Source organism: Saimiri boliviensis, chromosome 17 (assembly GCF_048565385.1).
Source record: "Saimiri boliviensis isolate mSaiBol1 chromosome 17, mSaiBol1.pri, whole genome shotgun sequence".
In the NCBI taxonomy this organism is placed as follows: domain Eukaryota; kingdom Metazoa; phylum Chordata; class Mammalia; order Primates; family Cebidae; genus Saimiri; species Saimiri boliviensis.
Window position 1 is genome coordinate 61,034,707 of NC_133465.1, and position 17,085 is coordinate 61,051,791.

The 17,085-nt window shown below is 40.9% G+C and overlaps 1 pseudogene; it reads left to right on the plus strand.

The window, feature by feature from the left end:
- Positions 1–9,520: 9,520 nt before the first annotated feature.
- LOC101028722 (intraflagellar transport protein 46 homolog) lies at positions 9,521–10,672 on the plus strand (annotated as a pseudogene).
- Positions 10,673–17,085: the final 6,413 nt, after the last annotated feature.

Sequence of the window (17,085 nt, forward strand, 5' to 3'; positions counted from 1 at the left end):
AATTACTAATTTCTGGAAAAGTGTTTTTTTTTTTTTTTTTTTTTTTTTTTTTTTTTTTTTTTTTTTCATTTTCTGTACATGTTGCTGGAAAGTATTTACCACGTGTCTAGGTCTTGTCACTTTTGTAGATATTTTGCTTTCCTTTCGCTGTTAAGTCGTGGTGGTTTAACAATTGTTGCGCTGTTAAACCACCTGGCCCCCAGCTGTCCAGTGGTTCTGTAAAACCATGCTGAAAGCTTACAGTGTGGAATACAAATACCAGTCAAGGAATCCAAAGTGTCAGGAAAAGTGTCCCACAGAAGAGACAATGCACATATCCTCTTGTGGCTGAGGGTGGAAAGCTGTACCTTTAGTAGAAACTTCATGAGCAATTTTACTTCGAACCACAGACATTACCAAATCGCTACAGATTTCCAGTGGCTTGGCATTCTGCGCTTTTAGCCAAGTATACAAAATATACTTTGCTTCTTATTAACTTTCTTTCTTTCCTTCCTTCCTCCCTCCCTCCTTCCCCTCCTTCTTTTCCTTCTTCCCTCCCTCCCTCCTTCTTTCCTTTCTTTCTTCCCTTCCTTTCCTTCCCTCCCTCCCTCCTTCCTTCCTCTTTCTCTCTTTCCTTTCTTGCTTTCATTCCCCTTCCTTCCTTTTCCTTCTGTCCTTTCTTCCTTCTTTCCTTTTCTATTTTTCCTTTCTTTTTTTTTTCTCTCTCTTTCTTTCTTTTCTTTGAGATAGAGTCTCACTGTCACCCAGGCTGGATTGCAGTGGCACAATCTCGGCTCACGGCAATCTCTGCCTCCCAGGTTCAAGCAATTATTGCACCTCAACCTCCTGAGTATCTGGAGTAACAGGTGCACATCAATACACCTGGCTACTTTTGTATTTTCGGTAAAGACGGTGGAGGGCAGTGTTGGGGGGCGTTCACACCACATCAGCCAGGCTGGTCTCGAACTCCTGGCCTCAAGTTATCTGCCTGCATTGGCCTACCAAAATGTTAGGATTACAGGCATGAGCCACCACACCCAGCCTAACTCTTCTTTCACATTGAGCTTTATACTGTCAACTACTCCTTTTATTATTATTCACCAGCAACTACTTTTTTGGCATAGATTGAGGATGAAACATTTCCCAAAACATTTTTTTGATACAGGGTAACAACTAAAATGGATGATATATCAACAGAGTAAAGAGAAATTATTTTCCAGCATGCTTTCCTGATTATTTCAGAGCAAGGCAACAGAGCTGTATGTGCTATTTCTTTGGAGTGGATGCTATCCAAAATCATTCCTTTGGATATAGTACTCTATCACCATCATTATCCTGGGTGTTGCAGTATTCATATCCAAAATAATTTTTCGTTAAAATAATTGTTTTCTTTGCCTCTTGCTTTTCTTATTCCTTTTCTTTGCAGCTGTGTTTAAAATTTAAAATGCAGATTAAAAGGTAAGTTAGCTTTTTTTATTAAAAAGGTTGCAATAGGAATATAAGATGAGATAGAAACCAGACACATTTTAGTACATTTAAGATTTTAGTACATTTTATAACTTAAATAATAATATAGTTGAAACTTACCTATGAATTCAAATACTAAAATGGAATGTCTGTGGAATTGCTAGGAGCAATGGAAGAATCAGTGGTCAGAGTGAACTTTTATAGCGGTTTGAATATCTGGTTGCTCTAAACGCATGGTATAAAATAGTACCACCTTCAGTTAAGACAACGCTGGCCGTGTCTTTTCCAATGCCATTTTTCAAATCCCAGTAATGTAAAAGCCAGCATGTGTGTGTGTTGGAGGAAGGGAGGGAGTTGGCCTGAACTCTGAAGTCAGGATATCTAAGTTTAAAGCCCAGGTCCACCCTTTGCTAGTCATGTGGCATTTGACCAACTACATGACTTCTTCCTGTCTCAGGTTCCTCATCTAGAATCAGCATTTCAATACAAGTCCAATAAAAAATGGGCTATCTAGCCTCACTAAGAGGTTGCCCTAAAGGACAATGGTGAAGGGAAAGCCCTCCTAAGGGGCAGAATTTTGACTGGGGCACTTGATCATTCACGTTGTGTGAATGGCTGGGTGTGGTGGCTCATGCCTGTAAATCTCAGAACTTTGGGAGGCCGAAGCAAGTGGATCAGCCAAGGTTAGCCATTTGAGACCCACCTGGCCAACATGGCAAAAGCTCTGCCCCCGCCCCTCCCCCACCGTCTCTACTAAAAAAATAGCAAAGCAGCTTCTTGTAAGAGTCTTGTGAGTACTAAATGAGAAAATGTACACAAAGCATACAACATTAACTATTATTACACTATGACAGGGACTTCATTTAGTCTAAAATCTCCTGTAATGGCTGTTCATCAAGAAAAAGATGTTATTTCAATGACAGTCAAAATTGTCCTCTAGAGATTTAAATGTACTCCTGCTGTTATGCTAATTGAAGTTCTCTGGAGATCCTTTCACTGCAGAACATCTAGACTCCAGATAAGACTCACTCCTGGAGACATTGATAGTTGCCCAAAAAATGTGGACTGGATCTAGAATAGGTGAGAGGAATAACCCTGGAGGCAAAAACTAAGCTTAATACTACCATCAGAACACCGTCATTAGAACACATTGAACCAGCTACAGAGTTGTCAGAAGCATTTGAATCAGAGCAACTCCATCTTGAATAGGGGCTGGGAGAAATAAGGCTAAGACCTGCTGGATGGCATTCCTAGCAAGTTCAGGCATTCTAAGTCACAGGATAAGACTGGAGGTCGGCACAAGATACAGGTCATAAAGACCTTGCAGATAAAATAGGTTGCAGTAGAGAAGCTGGCCAAAACCCACCAAAACTAAGGACAGCCACGAAAGTGACCTCTGGTCGTCCTCACTGCTACACTCCCACCAGCACCAGGACAGTTTACAAATGCCATGGCAACATCAGGAAGTTACCATATATAATCTAAATGGGGGAGACATAAATAGTCTACCCTTTGTGTAGCACATAATCAAGAAATCACCTTAAAAATGGGCAGCCAGCACCTCTAGAGGCAATTCTGTCTCTGGTGTAGCCATTCTTTGTTCCTTTACTTTCTTAATGAACTTGCTTTCACTTTACTCTATAGACTCATCTTGAATTCTTTCTTGCATGTAATCCAAGAACTCTCTTTTGGGTTTGAATTGGGATCCCCTTTCTGGTAACGGGGCAAAGAAAGTTGAAGCTGGAACTCTGATGAGCTGAGACTCTGCAGTTCGGCAGAAACTTTTTAATACCAGCAAAATTAACTAATCTCTGGAGGAAACATATCGGATTTAGGCATTTAGAAACCACACAGATGAAAATCTACCAATGATCTCAGAATCAGGATCGCCAAGCTCAGAGAAAGGCAAATCCCTTTAAGTAAAATCAGCAGACACAGACAACAGAAGAGTTGGCTAAGCATGTCAATAAAAATATGGACTACACCGTCACTTGGAGGTGGCCCTAAAGAACGCTGGTGAAAGGAAAGTCCTCCTGATGAGCAGAATTTTGATTGGGGCACTTGGTCCTTCACTTTCTGTGAATCTTAAAATGGCCCGAAATGGCTGGGCATGGTGGCTCACACATGTAATCCCAGCACTTTAGGAGGCCGGGCAAGTGGATCACCTGAAGTCAGGAGTTTGAGACCAGCCTGGCCAACATGTTGAAACTCCGTCTCTACTAAAAATACAAAAATTAGCCAGGTGTGGTGGTGGGTGCCTGTAATCCCAGCTACTCAGGAGGCTGAGGCAGGAGAATTGCTTGAACCTGGGAGGTAGAGTTTGTAGCCTGGACAACAAGAGTGAAAGTCCATCTCAAAAAAAAAAAAAAAAAAAGGCTTGAAGTAAGAATAAACATAGTCTCATGGTCAGTGGCAAATGGCTTGGTTGGTTGGATAGGAACCTGGAAAGTTTGGAAGACTGAAAACAAGAGTGCTGGCCAGGAGGTATGTGGATGACCCAATGGTAATTAACACAAAGATGGAGAATCTATTCATTTTTATATTAGTGTCAGATAAGACATAAAGACCACCGTGGAAAAAAAATAACTGAGTTGACAGAACGACACAGCCAGGAAGTATCAGCTAGCCCCTGCCCTTGGACATCCCAGTACTTAGCAATGAGCTTGTGTACAGAGAATCTACAGTGTCTCTTAGATGGAGCCTATGCATACACTCAACAGCAACGATTTTTTTCTTACCAAGCCTACTACTGGTGGAGGGCTGACCTACGAGCAATAGAGAATAGGACTGTAGCCCACCCTCCCTACTAGAGTCCAGTTCCTGCCATATATCAGCCAGCCATTTGGTAACATCTTGGAATGAACCATATTTCATCTTGGTTTGGGTTGACCCATACTGTGGTTATGAATTTGCATTTTCTATCTACGGTACCTCAGCCATTACTTCCAGGTCTCATAAAGTATCTGATCTACCAGCGTGGACTCCTTCATGACATCACATCAGACAAGAGACCTGCTTTACAACAAATAAAACGTGGCAGTGAGCACATAAGCATGGGAGTCATTGCTCCTGCCATACCCCATACCATCTAGAAGCTGCTGGTTTGAAAGAATAGCCTCTTGAAATTTAGGCCCAGGCACCAACTTGGAGATGACACATTGTGAAGATGGAGAACTACCCTTTAGATCAAAGTATATGTCATACATCTTAAAACAATAGCTCACACGTGGTGCTGCTGTGTTCCCAACAGGTAGCACATTCATACTAATTCATACTCATTATTCTCATTCATACTCATTCCCAGTGATGCATTTGGAGAATGAGTTGTGTTTTCTGTCCCTGCAGCTTCAGGCTCTATGAGCCACAAGTCTAGGGTTCAGAGTAGGGGATGCTGCCAGCAGGGAACAAAATTAAGAATTCTACTAATATGAAAGCTAAAATTTTGGAATTTTCAAGACAGTAAGCCAGGAGGCACAGAAATTCACACTCATGAAGAAGTAAACCATTGCTGCACAATAGGGCCAGGGAAGAAAGTGTATGCCCATGGGACATTTCTTGGTATCCCCATGTCCAGTTTTTAACTATAAATAGAGAAGAACCTTTTTAAAAAACCACAGAACCTCAGTTACTGAGAGGCCTCCAGGATGCGGAGTTAGGTTACCCTGCCAGGCAAGCCCCCAGATCATCCGAAATGCTAGAGAAGGGAAGAGAAGCCTAGAAAGGGTAGTGGAGGAAAGAAACCATGAGTAGCAGTTACTGCCTTGGGAACAACTGCTGCAGTAGACACTGTATTCTCACTAATGCCATTTTTTCCCAGTGTTGAGGCAGTAATGGGGTCTAGGGATCAGGAGAATGAGATGAATTTAAATAGTATTCATTCCCTTACATGCACCAAATACTCCATAGTCAAGGTAACACTCATAATATATGAGCTAACTTTTTCAGCTATCTCTAGCCTTCAGGGACAACAGATCTTTTAGTGATAAAAGAAAAAAGGAAAGAAAGAGAGAGAGAGAGAAGAAGGAAAGAAGGAAGGAAAAGGAAAGCAAGAAGGGAAGGAAGGAAGCAAGGGAAGGGAGGGAAGGAGAGGAGAGAGAAAGAGAAGGAAGAAAGAAAAGAAAGAAAAACAAAGAAACAAACAGAAGGGAGGGAGAGGGGGAGGGAGGAAGGAAGGGATGGAGGGAGGGAGGGAGGGAGGAAGGAAATGAGGGACGGGCAGAGGGAGGAAAGGAATGCTGGTTGACTTTTGCGTTTTCTTTATTTTCAAATGCAGGAATTGCCTTTTACAAGTTGCCCTTCCAAAATAGTCTTGATAATCTAAGGAACGCTTAAATCATTCTGTTATAAAGATACATGCACACATACATTTATTGCAGCACTGTTCATAATAGCAAAGACTTGGAACCAACCCAAATGCCCATCAATGATAGACTGGCTAAAGAAAATATGGCACACACACACCATGGAATATTATGCAGCCATAAAAAGGATGAATTCATGTCCTTTGCAGGGACATGGATAAAGCTGGAAACCATCATTCTCAGCAAACTGAGACAAGAACAGAAAACCAAACACTCATAAGTGGGTATTGAACAATAAAAACATATGGACACAGGAAGGGGAACATCACACATGGGCCTGTTGGAGGGGAGTCTAAGGGAGGGATAGCAGGGGGTTGCGGGATAGGGACGAGATAGCATTAGGAGAAATACCTAATGTAGATGGTGGGTTGATGGATGCAGCAAACCACCATGGCACTAGTATACCTATGTAACAAACCTACACATTCTGCACATGTACCCCAGAACTTAAAGTATATTTAAAAAAAGAAACGCTTATGCATTATACAAACCAATCAGCCAGCCCCCTGGACTTATCCAGCCAGCCTCCTGAAGTCAGGCAGCTAGTCTACACTTTTTAAGTCATTTCTTAGTATTTCAAGCATATATGGTCAATCACACTAATGCCATTCTTTCTATACAATTGTGTCTCTTAAGACTCCTAACGCTGTCAGTGAAAGAAAACTTATCTCAAACTGAATTCCCCAATAAAGGGGATTTACTGACTTCCATAACAGAGAGTTCATCTATAGGGAAGGGTTCAGAAATAATGAACTGATAAGTGTCACTAAGTACATACTTTTTTCTACTGCTTTACTCTACCTTCAAGGCATTGGCTTCATCCTAAGTCTGATTTCCCCCCATTTCTACATCCAGACCCCATGGTCATGAAAACCTTCTAATGTTAATAAGGCCATCTGTTTCCTCATTCTTGTTAAACAGGGAAAATAATGTGTCTGATCCAGCATTCGAAGGAACAGTACCAAGACTTACCTTGACTGGCTGGTTTAAGTTACATACCCAACCTTGAACCAATGGCCATGGCCAAGTGATAATGTACCCTGATTGGTTTAACACACCAGGACCCATCACTTAAGCTAAGGTAGGTTTATGTTTACCCAAAAGGTGCTGGTTGTGTTGAGAAGGTATGAGCAAAGCTGAATCTCAGACTCCTTAGGAAGTGAAAATGTGTGGATAAGAAACAACAATACTCACTAGAAGCAGCTATTTTTCAAGCATGGGTGAGGCCTTCCTCTTAATTCCTCATGGAGTTGAAGACCTGAGAAATAACAGAACACAGAAAATTTGCAAACACAGTATTATCATTTGAATATGTCCCCCAAAGTTTATATGTTGAAAAAATCCATCCTAATGCAATGGTGTGGAGAGGTGGGAGCTTTAAGAGGTAATTCGGGGCTGGTCAGGCATGGTGTCTCATGCCTGTAATCCCAGCACTTTGGGAAGCAGAGGCAGGTGGATCACATGAGGTTGGGAGTTCGAGACCAGCCTGACCAACATGGAGAAATCTCATCTCAACTAAAAATACAAAAATTAGCCAGACATGGGGGTACAAGCTTATAATCCCAGCTACTTGGGAGTCTGAGGCAGAATTGCTTGAATCTGGGAGATGGAAGTTGCAGTGAGCCAAGATAACACCACTGCACTCCAGCCTGGGCAACAATTGCGAAACTCCATCTCAAGGGAAAAAAAAAAAAAAAAAAAAGAGGTAATTAGGGCTCTGCCCTCATGAGTGGATTAATGCCTTTATTACAGGAGTGGGTTAGTTATCACAGGAGTAGGTTCCTGATAAAAAGATGAGTTCAGGTGGGTCGGTCTTTTTCTCTCTCAATCTCTCAATCTCTCTCTCTCTTTTTCACACACACACACACACACACACACACACACACACACACACACTTTCTTGCCCTTCCACTTTCTGTCATAAAATGACACAGCATGAAGGTGTCTCCATATGTGGGCTCCTCAGCCTTGGACTTCCTCAAGAACTATGAGATATAAATTTCTATTCTTTATAAATTATCATTCTTTGGTATTCTGTTACAGCAGCATAAAACAGACAAATACAAATAATTGGCACCAAAAATTGGGGCTCTTGCTATAACAAATACCTAGAAATATGGAAGTAGCTTTGGAACTAGCTAATGGGTCAAAGCTGTAAGAATTTGAAAAACTCTGCATTACTATGAATGGAGTATTAAGGAAAATTCTGGTGAGGGCTCAGAAGGAAAGAGATAGACAGAGAGAGCCCAAACCTTCTTACAGATTACTTAAGTGTTCATGATCAAATATTGGTAGAAATATAGATGGTAAAGGCCATTCTGATGAGGCCTCAGATGGAAATGAGGAAGAAGATATTGGAAAAGAGAGTAAAGGCCATTTTTGTTACACGCTTGAAAATAACTTGGTGGAACTGTTTTCAAGTCCTATGACTTTGTGGAAGTCAGAACTTAAGAGCAATGAACCAGGATAGCTCGCATAAGAAATATCTAAGCAGCAAAGCATTCAAGGTACAACATGGATTCTTTTGGGCACTTACAGTAAAAAGATATAAAACAGAAATGATTTAGAGATAGAATTTATAATTAAAAGGAATATGAAATAGAAATATTTGGAAAATGATCAGCTTGGCCATGAAAAAACTAAAAAAGTGTGCTCAGGAAAGGATATTAAGGGTGTTGCCAAGTGACACTTTACTAAAGGGATTAATATGAATAATATGAAGCCAGATTCTATTCATGAAGACTATGAGAAAATAAACGTAAAGGAATTTCAGAGGTCTTCAAGGCAACCTAAGACCCTAAGGGCATGGTTGTCAGAGAAGTGCTCACTAGACCTCAGCATTCACTGTCCAGGGCTTCTCTGTGGCTCTGCTCCCCACATTCCAGCACAGTGCTCCTTAGCTGCCCCAGATATTGCTCAAACAGGCCCAGATGTGGTTCCTGCCACAGCTCTGGAGGGTGAAAGTTATAAGCCTTGGTGACATCCATGTCACTGGCATCCGCATGGTGCTCACCTTGCAGACATTTGGAATGCACAAACTGTGGGGCCATGGCAACCTCAAACTAATCTTCCAAAGTATGTATGGGACAGCCCAGAGACTCAGGCAGGGACTTGTTGCAGGAACAGGGCCACCACAAAAAAACCTCCACTAGGACAAAGCCTGGAGAATCATAGGAACAGAGCAGCTCCTGAGACTCTAGAAGTAGGACCAACAGTGTGCAACTCCAGCCTGGGAAGACTGCAAGTATGAGACTCCAACCTTTGAGAGCTGTTCAATGAACTGAACCCATCAAAGCCATAGGGTAGGGGCTGCTTGAGACCTTGGGGGTACAACTGCCACCCCAGTGTGCCCGGCACCAAAGGAACAGAGTCGAAGGAGATGAATCTCCAGCCTTAAGACTTAACATTGTTTTCTCTGTTGAATTTTGGACTTACTTGGGACCAGTCATCCCTTACTTCTTGCGTACTTCTCCTTTTAAGAACAGAAATATCATGGTTGCTCTGCATGAAATCCCTAAAGTGGCCAGGCCTTGACACTGGATCGTTCCATTATAGAGGAGTCAGATTCAAAGAGGCTTCAGGCCAAGGTTGTTGAAAACCAGACATATGATGAGCGTCCAGAGGTTAACGACTTCGAAGAGGTTGCAAATATTTATACTCCAACCCCAAGACGCCAAGGACTTCCTCATTCTGCCCATCTTCCTAACAAGGCTATGGTTGATAACAGTAGTGATGAGTATGAAGAGAAAAATAACAAGGTCCTAAGGGAGGGCATGCCACAGGCTCCAGGATAGAGAGGCAAAGACATGGACCCTGTTCCACCTGCCCCTGCAAATTCCAAGTGCCACCAGACCCCTTCTTATGGACTTGAGAGGGTGGGATGGTACAGAGAGAGCCAGAAGCATAGAAAGGAGAAGAAGAAAACCTCACAGTTGACACCTCAACAGCGCTTTAGTGAAGATGATGATGATGATGATGAGTATTCATCTGAAACTGATTCGGATTCTGATGATGATGATGAAGAGCATGGAGCCCCTCTGGAAGTGGCTCCATAACCCTGCAAATTATGAGCATTTGCCAGTTTCTGCCAAGATCCAGGAACTCTTCCAGTACACCAGTAGGTACACACCTACAGTTGATTGACCTGGACCACAAACTGAAGCCTTTTATTCTTGACTTTATCCCAGCTGTTGGTGATATTGAGGCAGTCTAAAAGGTCCCACATACTGATGGAAAGCTTGACAACCTTGGCCTGTTGGTATTGGATAAACCTTCTACAAAGCAGTCAGACCCTACAGTGCTGTCACTCTGGTTAACAGAGAATTCTAAGCAGCACAACATCACAAAACATATGAAAGTAAAGAGCCTGGAAGATGCAGAAAAGAATACTAAAGCCATTGACATGTAGTTTGACAGCATCTCTGAGTTACACCATTCTAAGCCCCCTGCGACTGTGCACTACACCAGGCCCCCATCCGACATTGGCATGCTGATGCAGGAATGGTCCCTGGAGTTTGAAGAGCTTCTGGGCAAGAGATGGAATTTCACCATGTTGCCCAGGCTGGTCTCAAACTCCTGAGCTCAGGCAATCTGCCCACCTCAACCTCCCACAGTGCTGGTATTACAGGTAAGCCTGCCCACAGCACAGACTGACTGCAGCCTGGCAGAGTACACTGACATGATCCGTGCCATTCTAGACATCCCTGTCTACAAGAGTTGGATCCAGTCCCTCCATCTGCTCTTTTCTCTGTACTCAGAATTCAAGAACTCAGCATTTTAAAGCTCTCACTGAAGGCAAGAAAGCATTCACTCCATCCAACTCTACCTCCCAAGCTGGAGATGTGGAGACATTAACCTTCAGCTAAGACACCTCCCAAGCTGCTATTTCAAGGCTGAGCTGGCCCCTCTACCCCAGCTGAGATGGACAGATCGCTGTCAGTCACCTGATGTCCTTGCCTATGCCACAGCTTGGCTAAAGGGTAGGGCATGTCCTGCTGCCCTTTCTGCCAGAGGGCACTGCACACATTTCTTTAATGAACCTGCCTGCCTCAGACTGCTCTCCCCAGGGAGTTAATGCAGCTACACTACCATGGGGATTTGAGTTAGAAGAATTGGAATTTCTGAGATCCCATGGAACTCAGGTTGGGAGGAAAGCTTAAAAGATGTCCTTTTTGGGAGAGGGATGGAACTGCTTTCTTTCATTCTTAAAAGTTGGTGGGTGAAGATTTCATAAATCAAATTCCCTATTATACTGTCAGATTATTCTCCTCTTTAATATGAAAGAGAAGAGGCTGACTGAGCATGAGACAGAGACAAGGAACTTTGCTTAGCAATGGGCATTAAATGAAGAGTAGTTTAAGCAAACAGGTTTTGTGAAGTAAAATGAAACCCCAATCCTCCAAAAAAAAAAAAAAAAAAAAAAAAGAATAGAAATGTCTATCTTATGCCTCTCCCATCACTGTATTTTGAAACCATGTAACTTGTTAATCTTACAGGCTCACAGCTGGAGAGGAATTTATCTCAGGATAAATTGTGCCTTGAATCTCCTCCATATCTGATTTAGATGAGACTCTGGACTTTGGACTTTTTGAGTTGGTACTAAAACAAGTTAACATTTTGGAGTTATTAGTATGGAATTAATGTATTTTGCATGAAGAAAAACATAAATTTTGGAGGCCAGGGGAAGAACCCTATAGTTTGAATGCATCCCACAAAGTTCATGTGTTGGAAATTTAATCCCCAATGCAACAGTATTGGGAGATGGGACCTTTAAGAAATGATTGGGTCAGGAAGGCTCTTTCCTCATGAATGGACCATGCCTTTATTTCAGGGGTGGGTTAGTTATCACAGGAGTGAATTCCTGATCAATGAATGAGTTCAACACCCTCCTCTTGCTCTCTCTCACATACTTGCGCTGTTTCACTTCCATCATGGGAAGACACAGAAAGAAGGTCCTTGCTAGATGCAGACACTCGGACTTTGGACTTCACAGCCTCCAGAACTGTAAAAAATAAGTCTCTGTCTTTTATAAATTACCCAGTCTATGGATTCTGTTTTCACAGCACAAATCAAAGACACAAGGTAAACCTTTAAAAGAATGGATTCTAGATGTGACTATTGTTGAACTCCACAAGCCAATCTCTACTATATAGAAAATGCTTTGTGGCAGTTCCTTCTAAATGTTACAAAGCATACATGTCCTTAGACATCTTGTGAAAATGCTGCTTCTTGGAATAAAGCCTGAGATTCCACCATTCTAGCAAGTTCTTAAGTGATTTTGATGACGTTGATCAAAGGGGGCCAACCCTTAGACAGCTTCTCTCCTAATCTCCTAGTCACCTCCAAAATGTTCACCTCAGAGAAAAGGTATCCTTGAGCTTGTCTATTCTCATAGGCAACTAACTTCCATTTCCTTAATCCTACTGAAAAAAAAAAAAAAAATTCTTAAAAGAAACACTTGGCAGTTTTGTGTTCACCTCCAAGGAAGACAAACTTTATATAATTATGAGAAAAGCTGAACTCCATAGTGCTTTCAATCTTTCTCTTCTGAATAAAAATATTTCCTTACCATGGGATATTCAAAAAAGCCTCTAAAGTATCTTTTCCAAAAACAAAGATACATATTTCCTCAATGATAAATTTCAACTTCCTCAGCCAGGAGAAAAATGAGAAATGCTACCAACCACAAAAACCACAAAAACCAAAACTTTATAATAGCATTTTTCACACGCATTCAATAATTTTTTAATTACAGGATCTTGTCTCAATAAGAATATATGTAGTGTGCATGTGTGTGTAATATATACACACACGCATGTAACTGTATATGTATATTCGCACATTTACACATGCATACTTACTAGAACAAATAACGCCAATAACTTAGGACATGCTTACTCTTCCTCCTCTTTTCTATTTTTTTTTTTCTTTGAGGCATTTAGTGGCTGGTCAGGGAATCTAAACACCATTTATAGTAACATTTCTATTTTAGTATGCCTTTCAGTTCTAAGCAACTAGTTTGCCAACTTTTCAAACACAATTTGTCTGCATAGAGAAGACCAGCACACAGGAAGAAAACAATTATAGAGGCAGCATTGTAGCTCTCAGGAAACCACAGGACAACCGAGGCATGGTAAGTGAAATATATAACTAGCTTTCTCATTAAAAGTGTGTTTGTAACAAATATGAGAGCAGATTTCAGTGATATCTGTCCATAATTATTCTATTTATACTGCTTATTTCATGCAGAGCTTTTAATATTTGTTTCTCTTGCACTATATTAGTCAATTCTTGCATTTCTATAAAGAAATACCTGGGCTGGGTATGGTGGCTCATGCCTGGAATCCCAGCCCTTTGGGAGGCTGAGGAAGGCGAATCGTGAGGTCAAAAGATTGAGACCAACCTGGCTAACACGGTGAAACACCATCTCTACTAAAAATACAAAAATTAGCCAGGCACAATGGGGGTGCACACCTGTAGTCCCAGCTGTTCGGGAGTCTGAGGCAGGAGAATCACTTGAACCCAGGAGGCAGAGGTTGCGGTGAGCTGAGATCACGCCACTGCACTCTAGCCTGGCAACAGAGTGAGAGTTTGGTTTAAAACAGAAAGAAAAGAAATACCTGAAACTGGGTAATGTATGAAGAAAAGAGTTTTACTTGGCTCATGGTTTCACAGGCTGTACAGGAAACATGATGCTGGCATCTGCTGAGCTTCTGGGGAGGCCTCAGGAAACTTACAATCATGGTGGAAGGTAAAGAGGGAGCAGACAGTCACATGGCCAGAACAAGAGCAAGTGAGAGAGCAATGGGGGAGATGATACACACTTTTAAACAATCAAATCACAAGAAAACTCACTAACTATTGCAAGGCCAATACAAAAAGGGATGACACTAAACCCTTCATGAAAAATCTACCCCCATGATCCAATCACCTCCTGCCAAGACCTACCTCTGATGTTGGGGATTACAATTTGACATGAAATTTGGGTGGGAACACATATACAAACTATATTATGCACTCCAAACTATATCATGCACTCCAGATAATATTTTCTTGGCAACAGAAAAAAAAACCTTAAGCATAAATCTGAGAGAGTGTGTGCCTCAAAAGGAAGGCTTTACATTGAATCTGGAGACTACAGAAGTGCCTTTTCAGATGTGGATGGCACTGGTTTATTCGTGAGGCTATCATAGTGGTTCTACCTTTGTCTATAATTAAAGGGCCAGGAGCTGGTTTTTATATATAACTCAAGGCAACTGTAAAACAAGAATACTGCCTCTCTGTTTAAAAAACTGTAATAATTTGTCCCATAATCACATTGGTCTCTGTGAGCTCTTGAAGTTTTATTAAGGTGTAACCCATGAGTCACATTAATACTTGGTTTTAAAGCTTGATTCTCATAGTATGTTTTAAAAATATGAATCCTAACTTTTTGTAACTTTAAAGAATGAACAAGTTTGAAGACACATCACTGTGGAACTCAGAAGGTCTTGGCATATCCCTTTAATAGGAACACAACCTATGCAGCCCTGGTCATGTATCAGGCAAAGAGGCAAAAGACAGGAAAATGTGGTGGCTAAGAACATACGCTAACAGGCTGTCTGGGTATAAATCCTGGCTTTGTCATCTACTAACAAGTTACGGGATCTTGTAAAATACTGTTAAAATATTTGGACTTCAGTTTCCTCGGGGAAACAAAGAAAATGAGGCACCATTTTTAGGGATGTTGGTAAAGAAAATGTGTCAATAAATGCAACATCCTTAGAAGAGAAACTGGTACAGAGTAAGCACTCAATAAATGTCAGAAATTATTATGGCTGTAGTTCAGTGGTTCTCTAATGGGAGTAATTTTACCCCTCAGGGGACATGTGGCAATGTTAGAAGACATTTGATTGCTGGGACTTGGGGCAGGAAATGCTACTGGTATCTAGCGGGCAGAGACCAGTGATACTACTAAACATCCTGTTCACTGCTACCACCACAACCACCATCACCAGCAACAACAAAAGATTATTCAGCACAAACGTCAATAGTGCTGTGGTGCACAGACCCTGCTATAGAATAAAATGTTTCTTGTATGTCATATATACATCTCAGAAATAAATTACAATAAATGGGTAAAAACTGAGACACCCTCTACTCTTAAACTTTTTTTACTGTGTTCTCTATACAGTAGGAAGCATATATTGCCTCTCAAGTGTATAGCAAGTACTGTATGCAAAAAAGTACATTTATAGTAAGTGCACAACTAAAGATTTTCACAGACACACTCATATAACATCCAGATAAAAAGGCAGAATTTCAATGAGATGGTAGTTGTAGTTCTCCCTAAAAGTAGCCACATTTCCTGACCTGAAGCATCATAGATGATTTCTGTGTTTGTGTTTATACTTTATAAGCATTAAGTATTTTTTGTGATTAGTCCTACTCATATTTTTGCAAGAAGTTATAGTTTGTTCATTCTCACTGCTGGGTAGTATTCTGTTGCCAAAGCACACCAGAAATTATCCACCCTTTAAAACATTATAGTAGCTTTCAACTTAGGAGTATTTTGAATAGTGCAGTTGTGTGCAAACTAATACACAACTTTGGGTGAACAAATATATGAGTTTCTATTGGATATATACAGCATAACCTTTGGAAAGTAATGGGAAATTCCATTACAGTTCAAAGAAAACCCAAGATCCTTTAAGAGGTCATACTTCCTAGTTTGCTCGAGATAGTGCCAACCTGTGTTTCTGTATCCTGACATCTGCCATCACTCTCGGAAGTGTCCAACTTTAGAAAACTAAGGATGTGCATTGTCTAATACATACCATCTTGCCTAATCTGCTCCATTTACTTGCTGAATCTTTGCAGGCAGATCTGCATTTCTCACTCCACCCCAGTCATACTCTTCCCTTTCCAGTTTCCAAAATTTGCCATATACGTTTTCATGACTCAATGTTTGTCTCATATATCCATTCTTCACTCTGGGCATAATTGCTACCTTCACATCTTTCCGTTCTGAGTTTAAAGGTCAACTTCTTGGAGGGGACCTGCCTAGTCAGGCTATGAACATTCTTCTCTCACTCTCACACTTACTATGCCTGCACCCTCTTCTCTTCATAGTATTTAGTGCACGATGCATTTACTTTTATATTTTTATATTTTTATTTTTTGAGATGAAGTCTCACTCTGTCACCTGGGCTGGAGTGCAATGGTGCAATCTCAGCTCACTGTAACCTCTGTGTCCCAGGTTTAAGCAGTTCTCCTCCTCAGCCTCCTGAGTAGCTGGGATTACAGGTGCCCGCTACCATGTCCAGCTAATTTTTTGTGTTTTTAGTAGAGATGGGGTTTCACCATCTTGACCAGGCTGATCTTAAACACCTGACCTCATGATCAACCCGCCTCGGCCTCCCAAAGTGCTGGGATTACAGGCATGAGCCACGCTCCTGGCCCACATTTATTTATTTATGTATTTAAGTATTAATTATTCTTCCCCAGCTCAAAATAGACAGTCAACTCCATTAGGATGAAAGTTACGTGTTTATAACTTTTGAATAGCCAGTACGTATCTGTTAAATTCATAGATAAATGCAAAAACAGACAACCAAGTAGGAAGTCAGAATCTTGCTTCTAAATCATCATGTTTGGTCTTTTAATGCAATATCTTCACAAACAACTGCACAGACAGTACACAAGCAAAATAAGATGCTTCTAGGCAAAAAATAAAAATAAAGAATGCATAAGAAAAGAAAAAAATAGTACTTTAAAAATAAATTATGTAACCCAGCTAAAATTGTGACATCCAAGTCCAGTCTTAGATTCTCACATACATTCAATACCCACACTGTTAAAAATTAAATTGATTGAGTTTATTGAGGTCTCTAGAAGACATACCAACTATAAATTATGTCCTATGACAAATGGAAGCAATGTTAAATAACAGTACATAACATTTGATGGGCACTTACAGAAGCAGCATTTTAATGTATCCCCCTCCCTTAAGAGCCTCCAGATCTCCTCCTGCTTCCCACTAAAATCTCATTTTCCTCTGCTTATTTCTCTGCTTTAATGAGATCTCACTGTTTCTCACCTTCATAACCTAATGATGTCATCTATTCAATTTTTCTAATAGTAATATATCTTATCATTCTCTCGTGTTTAAATTTTTTCTTAACCTGTAATCTTGATGAAAAACGTCAAGTGATAGAAGACTGTAGCAGCTCAATGAGGCTGTGTTGGAATGGAAGAAGTAGTAAAGATGTTTTTGTTTATTTGGTTATGATTTTTAAGT